The sequence below is a fragment of the Myodes glareolus genome, chromosome 1, assembly GCF_982192425.1.
Source record: "Myodes glareolus chromosome 1, mMyoGla1.1, whole genome shotgun sequence".
In the NCBI taxonomy this organism is placed as follows: Eukaryota; Metazoa; Chordata; class Mammalia; order Rodentia; family Cricetidae; genus Myodes; species Myodes glareolus.
In genome coordinates this window covers 75,176,537-75,182,794 of record NC_142026.1, presented here as the reverse complement: position 1 = coordinate 75,182,794, position 6,258 = coordinate 75,176,537, and positions in this window count along the sequence as shown.

Genomic DNA, 6,258 nt, shown 5'->3' with positions numbered 1-6,258 from the left:
CACAATAACCACTCTTCTGTCTTTTCTTTTGTCATCCTCACTCAGGAAAGGCATGTGAAGACTGCTGTGCCCTCTTCCAGGGATATGTATCAAGAACCTTATAGAGCCAGACATGGTGGAGCATGTGTTTTATCCCAGCACTTGGAAGGCGGAGGCAGGCATATTTGGTCTACAAATCAAGTTCCAGGACAGCCAGGGCTGTTACCCGGAGAAACCTTATCTCCAAAAACAAAAACAAAAACAAAAAAACAAACAACTTCGCACAGGGTCTGAGGATGACTCTTCTATAAGCGCAGAACCCCTGAGTTGGAGGAAGGACGGTCAGAAGTTTAAGACCATGCCTAGCTAAACAGTTCTTGGGGCACACCTTTGAGGCCAGACTTGTCTACAAAACTCCAGGACAGTCAGGGCTCAGTTACACAGAAAAATCCTGTCTTGAAAAACCAAACCAATAGATAAATAAATAAATACTGAATTCAAGGTCAATTTGGGATGCTTGAGATTTTGGGGGAGGGTATGATGTGCGTGCTTTTAATTCCAGCACTTGAGAGGCAGAGGCAGGTGGATCTCTATGACACTGAGACCAGCCTGATCTACATAGTGAATTACAGGTCAGTGATTAATACTGAGACTCTGTCTTTAAAGAAGAAAAAAAAAATCTTATATGGGAGTGGAGGCACAAGCTTGTAATCCTAGTAGGAGGATTGTAAATCCAAAATTAGCTTGAACAACACAATGAGATCCTATTTCAAAAACAAAACAAAAACCCCAGAGCTGGAAAGATGGTTGAATGGATAAGGGACTTTCTGTGCAAGCATGAGGACCGGAGTTCAAATTCCCAGAGCTTTTGTTTTTGTTGTTGTTCTTTAGAAAGCTTTATTAACATATCAGCTAAACAGCAGGTGTAAGAGTACAGAACGTAGGACTGATTCTCTACATGTATGATACACTTCAGCTTTTTAAACTAAAAGAAAAAAATTCCCAGAACGTGATAAAGCTGGACATGCAGTGCTGTGGGACAATGGTCTTGTATCCTGTCACTTGGATTATTTTAATTAAGCACTGATTGGCCAGTAGCCAGGCAGGAAGTATAGGTAGGGCAACCAGGCAGTAAGTAGAGGCGGGGCAACAAGAACAGGAGCATTCTGGGAAGAGGAAAGGTTCAGTCTCCAGTCATCATCCAGATGCAGAGGAAGCAAGATGAGAATGCCTCACTGATAAAAGGTACCAAGCCACATGGCTAACATAGACAAGAATAATGGGCTAATTTAAGATGTAAGAATTAGTTAATAAGAAGCCTGAGCTAGTAGGCCAACCAGCTTATAATTAATGTAGGCCTCTGTGTGTTTCATTGGGACTGAACGACTGTGGGACTGGGTGGGACAGAAACTTCTGTCAACAACGCAGGGGATAAATTTGAAGAGCGATGAGTCTGATATGCACATCAGTAAACAAGAGACCTTGTCTTAAGTAAGACAGAAGACAAGGACTGATACCTAACGTTGTCCTCTGCACTACCACCTGCACCAGCTAATGCCAGCTTGACACAGGCTAGAGTCATCTAAGAGGAGGGAACCTCTAAGAGGAGGAGAAAATGCCTCCATAAGAAGGACTATAGGCAAGCCTGTAGAGTATTTTCTTAATTAGTGATTAATGGAGCAGACCCAGTGCATGGTGGGTAGTGCCATCCCTGGGCTGGTAGCCCTGGGTTCTATAAGAAAGCAGGCTGAGCAAGCCTTGGGGAGCAAGCCAGTAAGCATACCCTTTTATTGCTTCTGCATCAGCTCCTGCCTCCAGGTTCCTGACCTGGCTGTATTGCTGTTCTGACTTCTTCAGAGATGAACAGCAATATGGAAGTGTAAGTCAAATAAACCCTTCCCTCCCCAAGTTGCTTTGCTCATGGTATTTTACCAGAACAATAGTAACCCCAACTAAGACAATTCCAACACCTCCACAGATCATTGTGGCCATTGTATGTATACACACACACACACACAGAGAGAGAGAGAGAGAGAGAGAGAGAGAGAGAGAAAGAAACTAAATGCAATTACAATTTTTTGTTTTGTTTTGCTTTTTGAGGTGGGTTTCTTTGTAGCTTTGGAGCCTGTACTGGAACTAGCTTTTGTAGACCAGGCTATCCTTGAACTCACAGAGATCCACCTGCCTCTGCTTCCCAAGTGCTGGGATTAAAGGTGTGGGCCACCACACCCACTTTCCTGTAATTAAAATTTTTAAAGAAAAAATAACCCACAGACATAGTAGGGGATGACTAGTTTCACAGAGGCCACCTTTGGAATCTCTTCAGCTATTTGTTAGCTTGTTTGTCTTTCGAGTCAAGGTCTCACAAATGGAGCCTGACATTGAACTGTGTAGTTCAGAATGACCCTGAACTTCTAATTCTCCCACTGGGTTTATAGGTCTGCAGCACCACGCCAGGGTTATCCAGCACTGGGAACGGAACCCAAGGCTTTGTGCATGTTAGGCAATTACTCTACTACTTGACCCAGCCGTTGCTATACAGCCCTTCCAAACTCAAGCAGAACTTTCAATATCACAGTCTAGACTTCTCTGTCTTTAAAATTCTTGTATGCCAGCTTGTTCATGTTTATTTCAGGTCTCGCTTGCTCAACATTCTGAGGCTCATACACATTCTTTTTCATGATTCATGATGACTCTAGTTTGACCCTCTGATTCCTCGGGCATTTGGAGCTGGGACTGCTGCTGAAGAAGGCAAGCACAGGGAATGATTTAGAAGTCTGAGGCACTGTATGCTTTTGTGGAGACATCCCCTCTTCTTGTAATAATGCACTTGGCAGCCTACTTCCTTCACCTGTGACTACTGTGCACACCTGCCCTTCTCCAAACAATATGCCTTCCAACCTCAGGTCTCCTGTCACTCAACCTGCACTGGGCCGTCCCTGCTGGGAACTGTGGATCCCCAGGCCCTGAATTTCCTGTAAATGGCTTGTTATGCTTGCAGCTGCTCTTAGCAAAACAACTTGTTTTCCTGTTTTTGCAGCTGCTCGGAGCACGACACAGGGGAGTGGTTTCTGGTGGCTTGTAGCTGAAGAATCCTGAGAGCTAGGGTGTGGCCATTGGTCAGGGAAGGCACTATGTAAGCTGCCTTGGAACACAATAAAGTTGACATTCTTGGGGAATTCAAGGATGACCCATGCCATGGTCTCTGTGTGTTTCAATCTCCAGCCCCTTGCTCTTAGGGTGAACTGTAGCGCATAGAAGAGGCGTGTGCGTTACAAATGGAGGCCCCTAGCGAGATTGACACAGAGAAGTTGCTTTACAAGCCCCCTCTCTGATCAATAGTATAGGTTTATCTGCCTCCCCAAACAATTATATTCCCAGTGTTCTCCAGTAGGAAGACTGGAAATGTTGATCTGGCCTGACTGGTTTGGGGTGCATGTGCAGTAAAGCAAACAGCATCAAGTGCACTTTTAGGAAAAATTCTGTTTATTATCTTATGCCTATGTATGATTGGGCACACATATGTTTAAAAGCAGTTTCGTTATGAGAAGGGACACATGCAGCAGAAAAGTTATTATGACTGGAGAGATGGCTCATGGGTTAAGAGTATATACTGGCTGGGTGATGGTGGCACACCCCTTTAATACCAGCACTTGGGAGGCAGAGGCAGGCGGATCTCTGTGAGTTTGAGGCCAGCCTGGTCTACAAGAGCTAGTTCCAGGACAGCTAGGGCTGTTACACACAGAAACCCCATCTCTAAAAACCAAAAAACTAACAAACAAAAAGAGATATCCTACCTTTGCAGAAGACCTGAGTTTGATTACATCTGGTGACTCTGGTGCTGGGATTAATGACGTGTGCCTCCATCACCCAGTATAATTTTCAGTTCTTTGGAACCTAGAAACACCCAGTTCAGAACCTGACCATGTGGTACTTCTTTGACCCAAGGAATTCTCAATGAGACAAGGGTGTCAAAACTGTTTTCCAGAGTCTTTGAGTTCAGAAAAACTTTGAAGCTGGAATAATGGCACAGTTGGAAGTCTGGCACTTGGGTAGTAGACACTGGAGAATTAAGCACTCAAAACCAGCCAGGTGGTGGTGGTGTACAATTTTAATCCCAGCACTCAGGAAGCAGAGATAGATCTCTGGAGTTCGAGGCCAGCCTGATCTACAGGGCAAGTTCCAGGACAACCAAGGCTGCAGAGAGAAACCCTGTCGGAAAACAAACAAGCAAACAAACAAACAAAAACAGAGAAAGAGAGTGCAAAGCCTCTCTTTGCTGGGCTATGTATAGAGTTCGAGGCCAGCTTTGGGTTACATGAGAGCCTATCTCAGCTACACAACATACAACTCTCTCAGAACTTCCAGAGGACATGTAAAATAAGTCTGTGACAGTGAAGGGGAGATCACCCCTGCAGGTCAGATCATGGCTAGGCAGGGTGGGGAGAAGAGGTGCTGCTGAGCTGTCTGGTGGGTTCCAGCTGAGGCTGGAATCTAGCAGGAAATGGGGTGAGCTAGGTCATCAGAAAGCCAGTCAGGGCTGGTATGTAGTTCAACGGCAAAACAGCCTCCTAGCATGACCAGAGCCTGAGTTCAATCGCCAGTTACTACCTCATATCCCTAAAAGAAAGAAAACTCCAGAAAATAGGTAAGAACTATAAAAGAAACTTAGCTTTCAGTCCAAGGGCAATGGGAGTTAGGGTTTTTGTTTTGTGTGTATTCTTTTTTTGTTTTTTTGAGATAGGTTCTCACGATGTAGTTCTGTCTGGCATAGAACTAGGTAATTAGATCAGGTTGGCTTTGAACTCTCAGGGATTCTCCTGCCTCTGCCTCCTGAGTAGTGGGATACCATACCTAGCTCCTTTCCCCCTTTTTTAATGTATATGAGTGTTTTCCCTATGTGAATATCTGTGCATAATGTGTGTACCCAGTGCCCATGAGGCTGGAGGAGGCATAGGATCCACTGGAATTGGAATTACAGATTACGGGTAGTTGTGAACTGGCATGTAGGTGTTGGGAATAGTACCAAGTCTGGGGGAAGAGCAGCCAGTGTTCTTGACTGCTGAGCCATCTCTCTAGCCCCCCCCTTCTTTTTCAGAGCTGGAAACCTACATGGGAGACTAGAGAACACCACAACATAATGTGTGAACTAACATATTTATTACTTTTCCATTGGGCTTTTGAGGCAGGGTTTCACTATGTGGTTCTGCTTATTGTCTGGAACTCAAGATGTAGACCATGATGGCTCTGAACTTGCCCTGAAGCTCTCAGATGCCTCCCTGATGCCAGGCCTGCAGGATTACATGACAACATCTGGCAAGAGTTCATAATTTACCATTTTATATAATTCTTGTGTTTGTGTGCTCACACTACAGTGCACGCATGGAGGTCGGAGGACAACTTTCAGCAGTCAGTTCTCTCCTTTCCACCATGTGGAAACAGGGATCAAACTCAGGTTGCAAGACTTGACTGCAAGTGCCTAGACTTGCTGAGCCACCTCGTGGGCCTTGAACCTATCAGGAGTAAGATAAAATCTATACTGTTCAATGGGGTTTTAACACTTAGGGTTTTAACAAAGTGCTAAATTGTTAATCTGGCATTCCTGTTAGCCCAGTGCTGTGGGGGTGGAGGCAGAAGGATTAGCATTCAAGGTCATTTTTAGCTGTATAATGGGTCCAAGACCAGACTGAGACTCCTGAACCCTGCTCAGAACTCAAACAGCCAGCCAGCCAGGTGGTGGTGGTGTATACATTTAATCCCAGCACTTGGAAGGCAGAGGCAGGTGGATTTCTGTGAGTTCAAAGCCAGCCTGGACTACAGGACTAGTTCCAGGACCAGCAGGGCTACACAAAGAAACCCTGTCTCTAAAAAACAAACAAAAAGATCAAAGGAGTTGCAAAACAAAAACCTTACCGTTACCACTCCAGAATGATCACTTTGCAGTCAAATGGCCAGAAAATGGGACTCACTCCTGTTATAATTTATTTAATAATAGAAGGGAAAGAAGTCATGCTCACATAGGAGGTTACTGGAAGAGGAGAGAGAAGGGGCAGAGAGGGGGGCAGAGGCCAGTCCCTGGGGACAAGAATGGTGGAAAAGAAAGAGAAAGAGATGGGAGGTGGGCAAGGCCCATTTTTAAAAGGGGAACACAACAAATGTGCACGAGGGTGTATGTGTGTGTGTGTGTGAGTGTGTGTGTGTGTGAGGAGGTGGGACAGTGGTAGTGGTGGTGGTTCTTAGTAGCTATACCTAAGGACACATACTGTCAGGACCACAAGG